Here is a 13,154-nt window from a genome sequence, read left to right on the forward strand (position 1 = left end):
GCATGCACTTAATAATTACCTGGCTGCTGAACAGGTTCATTTTGTCTTGGGTACAAATCAAACAAGCATTGCAATGCATTGCAATTTGGAATATCTACAGTCAGCACTTCAGCTGCTAAAGGCTGCTCTGATTTGTGGTCCAGAGCTACAGCTGATCCTGGATTTCTTCAATTGTATCTGTATGGGGGTAATTACTCAAAGGAGCTCTAACCCCTTAGCTGTTACCTGTACCCTTGAATGTAAAAATTAGTGAATAAATTCTTCAGATAAAACATGAGTAGGTGGTTATAGCTATATTTATAGCAAGTTCTCCAGTAAGAAACATAAATCTTGCTGTATAAGCTCCACTGACACAGCTGATGCTAGTCATGTATCACTTCTCAGTGGGATATACATATATGGCCACACAGCACAGGCAGTGTTGTGTTTCTCTATTATGGTTACTCCAGCAAAACAAGCAATCTGTAATGCAGCAAAGAATGCTGAAACCTCCAATGGCTCATTCATCTACAGAAATAATTGAGATATGAACACCATTTTCTGTTAAAGTATGGAATTAAAGATGCCATTTCTTTCCTGAACAATGGGAAACTTCCCATTCCATGACCAGTGGTGGTAAAAGGTTCGTTCCCAGGCACATCTTATATAGACCCATGCATTTAGTGAAAACAAAGAGTAGGCCTTTGATGTTTCTTCCTAGAAATCAACATACAACAGGAATTCAGATATTGAAGAAAAACATCAGTTTTCTCAAAAATTCAGGATAAATGAGTTAGTTTGATCACCCTGGCTTTCACTGAGGTTATCTTTCTATATTTAAGGTCTCTGTTAAAGTATTCACCGGGCTGAGTACACACTTTAATTTGTCCCACAGGGATAGATAAAAGGACACACAGTGGTTCCACAGCTGTTTCTGAGGTGGATTGGCTTCTGCTGTCCTTTAGTAAGCAGATGCCACAGGGTTGACCACTGTGGAGCTATTTTATGGTTGTACTTGTTGTAGGGACAGAATTTATTCTCAGAGGATTAAAGTTTCCCCCTCAGGCTCTCCTTTAACGAGTACTCAGTGCACAGAAGGGCTGTTAAATACTCAGCAAACAAAAATGCAGAAATGCATTTCTGCTTTTTTTCTGCAAAAATCTGAAGTCACAGAATCATATTTTCAAGGTGTAATAGAATACTGTCCTGCTTCTTCCACACAAGACCCTACACTCCACCATCTCATGGTCACCATAACCAAGACTACTCCCAGCTCTCATATCTCAAACCTGTCCTACTTTCTTAGTTCAAGGTCCACAGCACAGGTCCTTTATGACTCTTCCACCACTTGTGTTCAAAAGTTACCATCAGTGCTCTGCAGGAACTTCCCAGGCTATGTGTGTTCCTGCTGTAATGATCCTTCCACTGGAGGGATGGTTCCACATATTGCTCAGTTAAAGGTTGTACCTTGGTCTGTAAGATTGTTTCCTTGCATCTCCTAGGAAGGAAGAATACAATCATTTCAGAGGGGCTGGTGAGGTGAGTCCATAACATGGAATAATTTAGAACAACTATTCATTATTTAAGGATGAACAACCTGACTTGAGACTGAAGTATTTTAAAGAAAATGAGGGCATATTACTATCTGTTCAGATTACATGTTATTTATAAATATTAATAGATGTTTTTGATTCATTTTTTTAGATTGAAAGAATTGTAATAAAGAATTTGCAGCGGTGTGCAGCTCATCATGGGATGGTCAATATTGCATGGGATGCTGCAAACCGAGTGAGGTTGTACATTCATTCATTCTAAACCAAGGCTAGTGGATCTTGTTCTACAGCCACAATCCACTGGGCTTTCATGATGGTAGTATGCAAACACTAGCACTTGTCACTTCCCAGTAACTACTCCTCCCAAGATAATACATCCTTCCAAGAAAAGTTTATTCAAGCTTTCCAGATAGGGAATGTCAGGGGGAAAAGTGATTTTTTTGCTCTGACTTTTCTCATGCACTGTGTCCTGTTTTGCAAGCAGAGCAAATAATAGGTGGGACGGTCTGGAGGAAAAGTGGACTGCTGGGAAGGAGGGCACCTGGGGTCTCTGCAGCAGTTCAGGTGCTTGCAAGCAGCAGCAGTCCAGCTACTGGGCACCGTGCAGGCATAGTGACATGGGTTGGTATTTGAGATGCTCACTCAACTTTTGTGCAAGGAGCAACTCTGGCCCTAAAACAAATGCACTTGCTTCTTCAGGAGTTTTCTAAACCAGAGCAGGGACATGCAGATTAAGAGGTTTCTACCAGCCCAGCCTGCCAACCCAGCTCAGCAGCATTCAAAGTAATCATCTCCACAAAAAGGAAAAGAGTTCATGTGCTGTGGCCCACAAGGAACTTGGCTTTTCTGGCACGTCTTTATGTACACACGCTGGATGTGGGTGGAGAGTAAAGCAGGGGAGCGGGAACTAGAGCCCAGACTTGTATCTAAATAAAGTAAATGAGTGAATTCTACTTATCTGGAGCTGCCAGGCAAAAGCAATGGCAATAGTCTTTGGCTCATTACCAGTGCCTGTGACAACATGCAGAGTTAACTAATATGGCAGATGCAGACCTAATGAGTTCATGGTAAACAATATATTGTGAAGTCACTCCTGCCAAGATGTGAGTTTGTTCCTTTTGTTTTTGCCGAAACATAATTTGAGGTTGATAACTCTGATTGTTTCGCTTTCATTTACACTGATAACATTGTTTCCTTGGTAGTGCCAGATTTACCCTGTGTCCAGTTCTTTTTATATCTATCTGCATCCTGACAACACCTTTGCTGCCGTTTCCTTCCATGGGTTTTTCCCTTGGGGAATCTGAAGGGGAACTTTTGTGCAAAGCCCGGATTTAATAGGGAACCTTAGTTCTGGAAATGTAGGTCTGCATGGAAACCAGCTTTAGGTGGCAGTTGCAAGGAGGCATTCAAAATCTTCACTTTGGACTTAGAGATGTGACGATTCCTTCCAGCCCTGAAAGGCCTTTGTGGATCCAGCCTTCAGCCTGGGCCTTTGCACGCAGCCACAGCCAAATGTGAGCAGTCATTGCCTTGTACCTTCGCAATGCATGAGGCATGAGACAAGGAGAACAGAAACACACACAGTAATCCCAGATTGATGCTGATTTATGGTCAGGTGTTGGGCAACCCATCTCTGAGGCCGGGAGATTCTCCCTGCCAAGGGAGGGCACTCCCAGCAGGTATGTGGGGTAGACAAATAGGAGTGTTAGCATAAGTATTAAGGGCAGCTGGCAAGGGAAGTAGGGCAGAACAAAAGAGCTCCTGATTTACATACTCCTTTCTACTGCAGATAAACACCTATTTCTACTCTTGAAGTATGTGACTGTATTCAAGAAAAAAACAAACAAAACAAGTGTATGAGTATCCTTCACCCAAGCTAGGATTCAAGCCTTTCAATGGGCGCTGAAAGTTGTTTTTTTTTTTTTTTTTTTAAATTATGTACCTCTGCTTTTCTTCATATTAAATTTGAATTTCCTGACACATAGCATCACCCTCTCTCACGTAAGGCAGTGCAAGGATGCTGAATGTTGTTCAAAGCACCTTGAAACCATCCAAACATCTCTTCAATAGTCTTTTTAATTTGTAAAGCTGCATTGCTATTCTTCTGAAACTTTAGATCTGTGGGATGAGACCTGACATTTTTGAGTGAACTTTTTATCTTCTCATTGCATTGTGTCTGCTGAAGTTTCAGTTCTAGCATGTTTTTAGCCAAGTTGTGTTCAGCTTTTTTTTAATAAGGAAAGCACATGAGAGTGTCAGCAACACAGCAGCTGCTAGGTAGAGCTGGCTGGATTATCTTGTCAATTTATGCAACCAGCCCTACAACATGAATCATGTTGTTGACTGGACCATGCAAGTACAAGTGTCATCTCTTGACCAATCTGTGTTTTGACCCAAGCAGATGTTAAAAGACTGGAGTTAAACTGACACAATATTTAGGAACTGATGTGAGATTTTAAACTTGTGAAGATACTTAAGGGATTATTTTTAAGGGATGCACCCAACACACACCACCCACCCACCCCCCCCCCTCTGCACACCACCCTCAAATAAATTATCGTACAAGACTGGATACTCACATTTTCCAGGGAAAGCATCTTAACATCCTTTGACATTATACATAATTTTTGAAGTGGGTGAGGCAGCACTGATGTACAAAGCATACCTGACTACAGATGACATCAATGTCCACAGTGGAAATAACACATTTTTATCTGAGTTCAGATAACAGGACAACATAATTTAATTTTCTAAAGACAAATTTTCCAGTGTGGAAATTCTGCAGCTGGAGACCAAGAGTGACACTGTCTACCTATTAAAGCCCTGTTAGAAGTTTGCAGATGGATTCATTCCTCCTGAGGTGGATTTTCATGTTATTTCCACATTCATATTTCACCACAGGTTACAAAGCTTCCTTTTTTTCAGTACCCAGAGCTGTCCTGTGTATTGTTCAGATTTAAATGAAAACTTCCACTGCAGTACCTGACAGAATTTAATGTGCAATTGGATTTTAACAGATTCACTTATCTTGCTGCTCTCTCATGAATTCTCTATAAAGCCAATTTTTGTATTTCATCTTAGAAGTCTTGGTCAGTTCTGTTGCTATTGAAAGATCACAGCATCCAGGACTCAAATGGAATCATTCACCTGTGCACTGCAGAGCCCTTGAGTGCTTCCCTGACTCTTTACCTCTCTTTGGCCTTTTCCAGTAGCACCTCTAACATTCTCTAAGTAGTCTCCTTATTATTGTTGTGATATTTGTCCAAATTAGCAAAAAGATGTGTTAGGATGTTATTGATCTACGTAGTTGCATTCTCACTTTCTTTGTTCTTGACACTCCGGAGCAACTGATTCCCAATAAGCACCACAACACAATCCAATTATTTTGTTCTGTCAGCTTCTAGAAAAGGGAGGTCCTCTTACTTTCTCATGCTTAAAAAGCCCAGGATCTGCTGTTACTTTGCAGGAAGTGTAAACAAATCCAATAGGTCAACCCATTTTCCTCTTCCGAGAGTGGGAGATTTTGAAAAGAAAGAAAGAAAAAAAAAGGAACCCCAAACCACAACAACAGAAATCCAACCAATGATAGCTTTTTCCTTCTTGCAAAGGCAGCTGGGTAAAATGCATTCAATACAAAGGTTACAATATGGCAGCACATAAACCACCTGAAATTACATAATATATTTCATAAACTGAAACTGCAGCACATAAATAATCTACTTGTCAGCATAATATGTTGCTGGGTCACTTGCTGCTTCCCTCACTATAAAAAACTTTTCCAAGGAACAGGAAACTGTCTTCCAAGAGGAGTCAGAGAGAGAAGAGAAGCAGCATGTTCACATTGAGCAATGCTGTTACGCAGAATTACAGGGAGCATACCTAATGACACAGAAATAATTTTTTAGGAAATCATCAAGAATTTTACCATGAAGGTTAATACTTTTTCTAAAGATGAAGTGAATTGTGTTCATTTTAGGTATTTCAGCAATTGCATTTTTTCTTTGGGAACCCAGTTGTAAGGGGCAAAGAGTACCAACAGGTTTTTCAGCCTCTACCTACAAAAAACTTTGTAAATACAGTCAGATTAATCCACTTCTTAGGATGAAAACTTTGGAGTGTGAATTTCAGAGGAAATCCCACAGATACTTGAACATATCCAGCAAGAATATTTTCACATCAGGACAAAAGCAAAGCCTGAGAGCTTACTGACTGCTCCTCAGAATAGCTGGCCATGTTCCTGCTCAGGCTAGACTCGTTGTTGGAATACACCCAGCCATTTCTTTCTTTTAAGCACGTGTTTATTCATATGTGTTGAAACATATTCCCTTTGTCAGAAACGTCTCCTGGAGATACCAACAAACAAATGTTTGTCTGTGGCCTTGTAGCACATTCCTCATCAAAAAAGTAGCATCAGCAACACAGAAGTTTTAGTTCTGTAATGAAAATGACTGCAGTTCTGGTGCTGAAAGCTATACTGAAAAGAGTGAACAGAGACTCCCTTTCTGGCAGCTGAGGCTGGAAACATCTATTTTCAGATGTTTTAAAGAACCATAATCCTGGCAGATGGGTTCCTTTCCATCAGTGTGTCTTTTTATCTTCCTCTCACAAGACTGGAAACCAAATTGCCATCTCTCACTTTTTGCCTAAAATCTCTTTGCTGAGGGAAGGTTGTAATGGGAAGGAGAATAAAACATGTTACATGATTGAGGTCTTGCAGTCTCTACTTCTTAGAATCACGCAATCTACCCATCTTTTAAATACCTCCAGGGATGATGACTCAACCACTTCCCTGGGGAGCCTGTTCCAACATGTTACAGTCCTTTCAGTGAAGAAATTTTTCCTAATATCCAGTCTAAATCTTCTTTGTCACAACTTGAAACTATTTCCTCCTGTCACCTGTTACCTTGGAAAAGAGACCTCCCCCACCTTGCTGTAACCTCTTCTCAGGCAGTTGTAGGAAGTGAGAAGGTTTCCCCTGAGCCCCCTTTTCTCCAGGATAAATAATCCCACAACCCTCCTCCAGTCCTCATGGGATGTAGCTTTCAGACCTTTGAGCAGCTCTGTTGCCCTTCTCTGGAGGCACTCCAGCACCTCAATATCTTTACTGTAGCAAAGGACACAAAAGCTCAAGGTTCTTCTGGTAAGCATGACTGCTAGGTATGAAGATGGTAATGATCACAAAACCCACCACTATTTTTATAGTAGTTTAAATGTTTAAAGACAATATGCTGCCTAATCAAAGGTTATATTTTGTATATTAAGCAAGACTTAATTTTCACTGCTTTCTGAGCTGTCAAAGTTTGCAGAGTGTGTAGTTATTTTTTGACTGTGCAGTTTTATAAATGAACAAGTTTTACAGAAAAAGCTGTTATTACTCAGTCAGTAACAGGCCTAATGGGTTGAAAACAGGGTCCAAAACTCACAGCTTTGCTATTTCTTTCTTTGCTATTGACACACTGACACTTCAGTGAATCATCTAAACTTTTCCATCTCTAAAAACAGAACAGCTATGAATCTTTGCAGATATCAGATTTTCACACTTAAAATTTGTACTCCTTTACCCCAAAAAAGCTATATAACATGATGATAAAATATCAAGTCAAAACATGTATCATTCTAAAATTCTTTACAATATCATTCTAAAACATCAAGCCTGCTTATAAGGAGATCATCAGTTAGCACATTGTAAATCCAGTGATCCCACACACATGCTACATGAAAACCTTGTAAAAGAAAGATTTCAAATTGCTCAACCTAGCCAACAGATACACTACACATGCAGGAAATATATTCTATAACAGAAGCAGTTCCTTCACAGTGCAAAAGCAGAGCAAGATTTCCCTATAATCTATAATGAAGAGCAAAAGAAAAAAAAAAAAAGATGGAAAGGGCATGCAAGCAGAATTAATTGCTCTATTTTTTGTTTGTTTGGAAACTGATGCAGAACAGATTAGCTTGCATGTAGTGCTTTCTTCCATAAACAAGCAATTCCATTTGGTCAAAAGCAAAGCTGTTTAAAACACTCCTAGCTAGCTATGGGTAAAAGCTCAGAAAAAAAGTAGCCTAAAATGGATGTTATTATGGAAAATGATAATAAATGCTTGTTATTGTGGAAAGCCCTTAAGACCCTTGAACATTTTAATAACGGGCTGAAAAATCATCTTCCAGAGAACAAATGTAGCATCAGCTTCTGAAACTGCTTGAACTGGAGGGGCTGAGAACTGATGCTTTGTGTATCAGAAGTTAATCCAGGCTTATCCATCCAAAACTGTTGAAGCTTCAGACGAAGCAAGTACTAGAATAGGGCCCACATGTATCTGTTTCAATACTGGAGTTAAAAACTCTTAAGTTCCATATTTAACCTTGTATATTGTTACAAGAAACCAGTGCTTTATTAATAGCAGTCTCTAGGATATTTAAAAATTCTTTTTAACTAACATAGTATTGGTCAGAAGCGCTTTCTTAACCAAGTCCTGCTACTGCTGCAGCAAAACCTTTCTTTTGCTTATGGTAAAAAATCAAGTATATCCAAGCAGAAGTGGTTTATCTGCATTCTCTCCATAAGAAACAGAAATGCCTTTTTCATTACAGCGTACATCCTGAATTGTTTTGTACTTTGAAATTTCCTTTCTGATAAAATCACGCTGCTTGTCTGTTACCACCTCTGTATACTTATTGGTGGGTGCCAAAAAGAAGCACCCCCAGATACATTAAGCCTCATATTGAAACAGATAGATTTTATTTGGGTTTTGAGAACATTCTTAAAAGGGGATGAGAAAATATGGTTAAAGAACAAAGTATCATCCTCTTGCTCCCATATCCATTCATTTACAGTTCCTGGAGACAAGGAGCAGTTCCTGCATTCTACTAAAATGACTTCCTATTCTTTCTGTTATCAGATAACCCGAACTTCTAACACTGTCTCTCAGCCATAGGTGGTTTTGTTAATATTCACACTGACCTTTTCCTTTATGGTTCACTTGGTAACAGCTGATGCTGGGTATCTGCCTGGGGCTTGAAATACTCCATCCAATAACCCTTGAGGAGTTCCTCTGAAGGCCAACAAACCTTTCCAGAAAAAAAAGTGTTAGTGTTCAACTGAACTCAGCTGAGACCCCAGAGGTTTTTCATAGGGCAAATATTGCCTACTACAGAAAAAAATCCCAGTATGTTCAGAAATCTTGTGCAGAGATGGATACTGTCCCACCAAGGATCCTCACTAACACCCCCATTTGCTGCATGGGGTTATTAACAAGAAGGAAGGCACATCTCTGGTGCAAGATGCCCATGGTCAGAATGGACTGAGGTGAGATTTAGGACACCATTCTAGTACAAGTTCAACATATTTGTGTCTAGCTCACCTTTAACACGATGAGCTGAACCATGCCATATCAAGATGTGCTGTCTGGTGCTGACCATGGCTATTTTTTGAACATCAATGCTGCTGACATGTGCTTTGAAAGAGCAGCTGAACACAGAGAGGAACTTTGGCTAAATGGCTTATCCACAGGGAAGAAAACTACCTTTTGTTTCCCCCTGGAATGCCCCCAGATCTGAAAAGAATGCAGATGACCAAAAAAGAGTGTTCAGGAGTGGGTCTTGCAGAGGGACTGGTGAGGAGAAAGACCAGTGGACTTTATCTAAAGGAAGTAATGATACAGACAGAACGAAAAACATTTCAGCAGCCAGGCTGCCGAAAGTGAGCTGACTCAAAAGTGGAAAGGTCAGTCCAGGCAGAAGGGACACGCTGCACCTGACTTATCTTTTCCCTTCTCATAATTAAATATGTATTTTTCACTCCTGGTGTTATGCAATGCAGTTTTACAGTATGAAACCATTGCCACATCCTCCTAACAGGTGCTGCCACATTTTGTATCGGGGTGAAGCTGGAGTCATATTAATTGTGTTTGAAATTACTTGGGATACAGAGGTGTCATTTAACTTTCACTGTAGTGCCTCACTATTTTGGGGTTTTTTTAACAGCAGTTTGACATATCTGGTAACCAGAACAAACAGATGGAACAGAGATGATGAAACATAGCCAATCTTTCATGTAGTGATTCAGTTCTCCTAGCAAGGAGTTTTTAAAGAATTAAGGTTTCAGTAAGGAAGAAGCCAGGCCTGAGGCAGGTCAGGAAGCAGGATGATCCCTCTTATGATCCTTGTGGGTCTCTTCCAACTCAGAATATTCCATGACAGTAAGATGCTAATACTGCCAACAGAGAAATTAAAAATTTATCAATTATTCTTAAATATAGGACCTGAAAAATGGTTCTAATGACAACTGTATATATTAATTGCATGCAATACATAAAAAAGGGAAACAACAATTTAGTGCAGGTTTTGGGCAGGAATTTGTAAACTTCAATGGCAATATAACATATCCTGCTAGGAAATGAGGGAGATCTGTTCACATCTTAATTTACATATAGTGATATAACGAGCTTAGGATAGAGTCAACCTCATATATATTAGTCTTAAATGAAATGAATAAAAATTAATTAAAATATACAAAATAAATGGATTAAGAAAATGGTGTTGAAATAGGTTGAAATGTTTTCTATCAAATATGTAACTGTTTGACAAATAACTCTGATGTAATGTCCTGTGTACTTGACTTGCAATTTGGTAGAAGGCAAAAAAAGAGCCAAAATTAAAGACTTACAAGCTTTAGGAGGACCACACCTCAATAAACAGCTTTTACAATTAAAGAAGACAACAAAGTATACTGCAAATTTTGTCACATACTTATTATTTAAATTAACTCAGTTTGCAGTACAGCCCCACTCAGATATCTGGTACTTGAGCCAGAACAAGAATGGCTACAAGAACTTGCAGCCATTCCTAGGACATGCTATATGAAGTCTGAACAGTTTAAAAATGACAAATCAGGACACAAGACACATCATGGGTGAAATTCTGTTAAGGAGTTCCAGCTTCTAAGAACTTCAGCCCAGGACTTTGTTGCTTTTGACAGGATGAGACAAAATACAACTTTGATGCTGCACAGAACAAATGACACAACTGTGTTGCAGAAGCTGATAAGTACCACCCAAAACTGAGTTCTCGTTGCTACCTGAAAAGCGGAGGCAGAAAAAAGGAACAAGACTGTAGTTCTAGAGTATTCATGCAAGACAGTGTTCTCTCAAAGAAGCATCCTAGGAATTTCTTCATTTATAAATTTTAAACCACTTCAAATACTAGAAGTATTAGGATGTAGTTGCCTGGAAACTGCTTCCCCAGTACTTGTGATACAAGTTTCTGCTGTGATAAATGCCAGGCTGAAATCTGGCTGTTGAACACAAGTCTTGTGGTAAGTATCAATGTGCTGTCCTGAGTTAAAACCCAGTCAACAAGACCACTTTCTAAAATTACCATGTTACAGGTTGCATTCCTCTGTTTTTCCAAAACATTACTATAAAATAGCCATGAAACAGAATAGGTTAACAGTAACTAACATTAGCTTAAGACAGCTAATGATTTCAGGATTTCAAGTTTTGGTTTTAGCACTTAGACATAAGAGAGACCACTAGCTCTGAACCAGGTTAACCATAACTGAAATAAAATTGTAATTAAACAACACTGCATCAACACCTTTGGTATTCAGCACAGTTGATAGTGCTTCATGTAGTTGTTGACAAGGATTAAGAATCCAATTTGAATTTCTAGTCTGAATTTACCTTGCTTCAGTATCCAATCTCTATTATGTCTTCCTTAACCAAACTATAAAAGCTTTCCAGCATTCTCTATTCACTTAGAAAAAACTGATTTTGGGTTGTTCACCCCTCAAATTTTTACTTGGTAAGTTGAAGTGCTGTTCCTCAGATCTCCTACCACATATTCCTTGAGTATGGATTTTTGAGGCCCTTGTATCAATTCTTCAGTACAACATTCCAAAACCTCAGCCCCGGTGTTGACCCAGTAACAGAGTGGTTTAACAGTGGTTACACAGGTCAAGGGATAAAACCACCACAACACATTCTGTTTACATCCACTTCCTGCAGTAGTTCTCTTTGCCACAGAATTACATTAGATGTTTGTTTATGGGAAGCTCCATGTTCAGAAGATTCCTTAAATCCATTTCATTGGTGCTGTTTACCAGGACATAACATGTATATTTAAGTTCTTTTCCTGTTCCTAGAAGCATGACTTTGTAGGTGATTACACTAGCAATAGACAACAGCATACTATGTTTAGAGGTATGGTGCAATTAAAACAGAAGAGACTGACTTTTGTTTACATGCAATTTAAATAGGCAGGATTTTGTCGCATTTGTTTCTGGAATGCCAGTGAAAATGTTGAATAATAATACCACTATGACACCAATAGGTTTGGGAAATCTTGTAGAAAGATTGTCAATGGTCTCTAAAACTATTTGCCAGGCTGCACTTCAATGTTTGGACATAGGTGTGTTATAAAGACCTGTCCATGCCACACTGCTCCGGGGAGCTGAAACAAAGACATTAAGAATGGTTTCAATGAAGTATGAGTGAGAATTATTTATGTGAAAGCACAAGCAGCAGCACAGTTTTAAGGAACAGCATGAATTGATAACTGAGGACATGACTAAGAGCAATTCAAGTAGTCAATGCTGAGAAATGTGCTGTTTACATCAAGACCAGGAGGACTGACCTCTGATAAGGCCATGGTAGGATGATTTGTCAGCAGAGGACCCAAGCTCTAATAGCAGGAGGATGGCAGCAGGGTTCCAGCATAGTGCGTGCCTACTGCTTCTTACCCCAGCATGGAAAAAGGCCAAAAAGTTACCTAAATGAGGAAACACATACAGGTAACAACCCTCCCTATGATTTATGGGTGATGAGGTAAGCAAGATTATGTTGGAACATCACCTTGTACAGGCTGATGGATACAAATACCTGGGTGGCTCTGGTATTTTTATCTGCTATTTAACCCTGGCAGGCAGCTCAGCCCCAAGCAGGCACCTGTTCATCCCCCTCCTAATGGGATAGGGGAGAGAACTGGAAGGGTAAAAATGCAATAACTTGTGGGGTTGAGATAAACATAATTTGCCAAATAAAACAACAACAACAACAAAGAAAAACAAACCCAAATCACCACCATGCCCACCTTCAAACAAACAAACAAACAAAAAAGTAAAAAGCTAAAAAAGGGCAAGCAAAGATAAAAAAGCCCTAAATCAAGAAAAGTGTTGCCAAAAGCCTAATTGCTCATCAGTGACAGATGCCCAGCCAGTCCCCAAGCAAATGCTGCTCTGGCTGACCTCCCTCCCCTACAGATTAATTCCTGAGTTCAATGTCATATGGTGTGGGATGTCCCCATGGCCATCTGGGATCAGCTGTCCCGCCTGTGTCCCCTCCTCCCAACCCCTTGTGCACCCCCAGCCTGCTCCCTGGTGGGCTGAGAGCAGAAAAAGCCTTGACTCTGTGCTCAGCAACAGCTGAAACATCCCTGAGTTATCAACACCGTGCCAGGCACAAATCAAAAACAAAGCCCCATATCAGACACTGTGAAGAAAATTAACTCCATGCCTGCCCAAACCAGCACAATGAACAAGTTCTCCACTGCCAAGGAAGAACCCCAGACACATGGCACTTACTCAGTGTCACCACTCCTTTTCTCCTATGGGGACCCCCAGCCTGC

Source organism: Melospiza melodia, chromosome 2 (genome assembly GCF_035770615.1).
Source record: "Melospiza melodia melodia isolate bMelMel2 chromosome 2, bMelMel2.pri, whole genome shotgun sequence".
Classification (NCBI taxonomy): Eukaryota; Metazoa; Chordata; class Aves; order Passeriformes; family Passerellidae; genus Melospiza; species Melospiza melodia.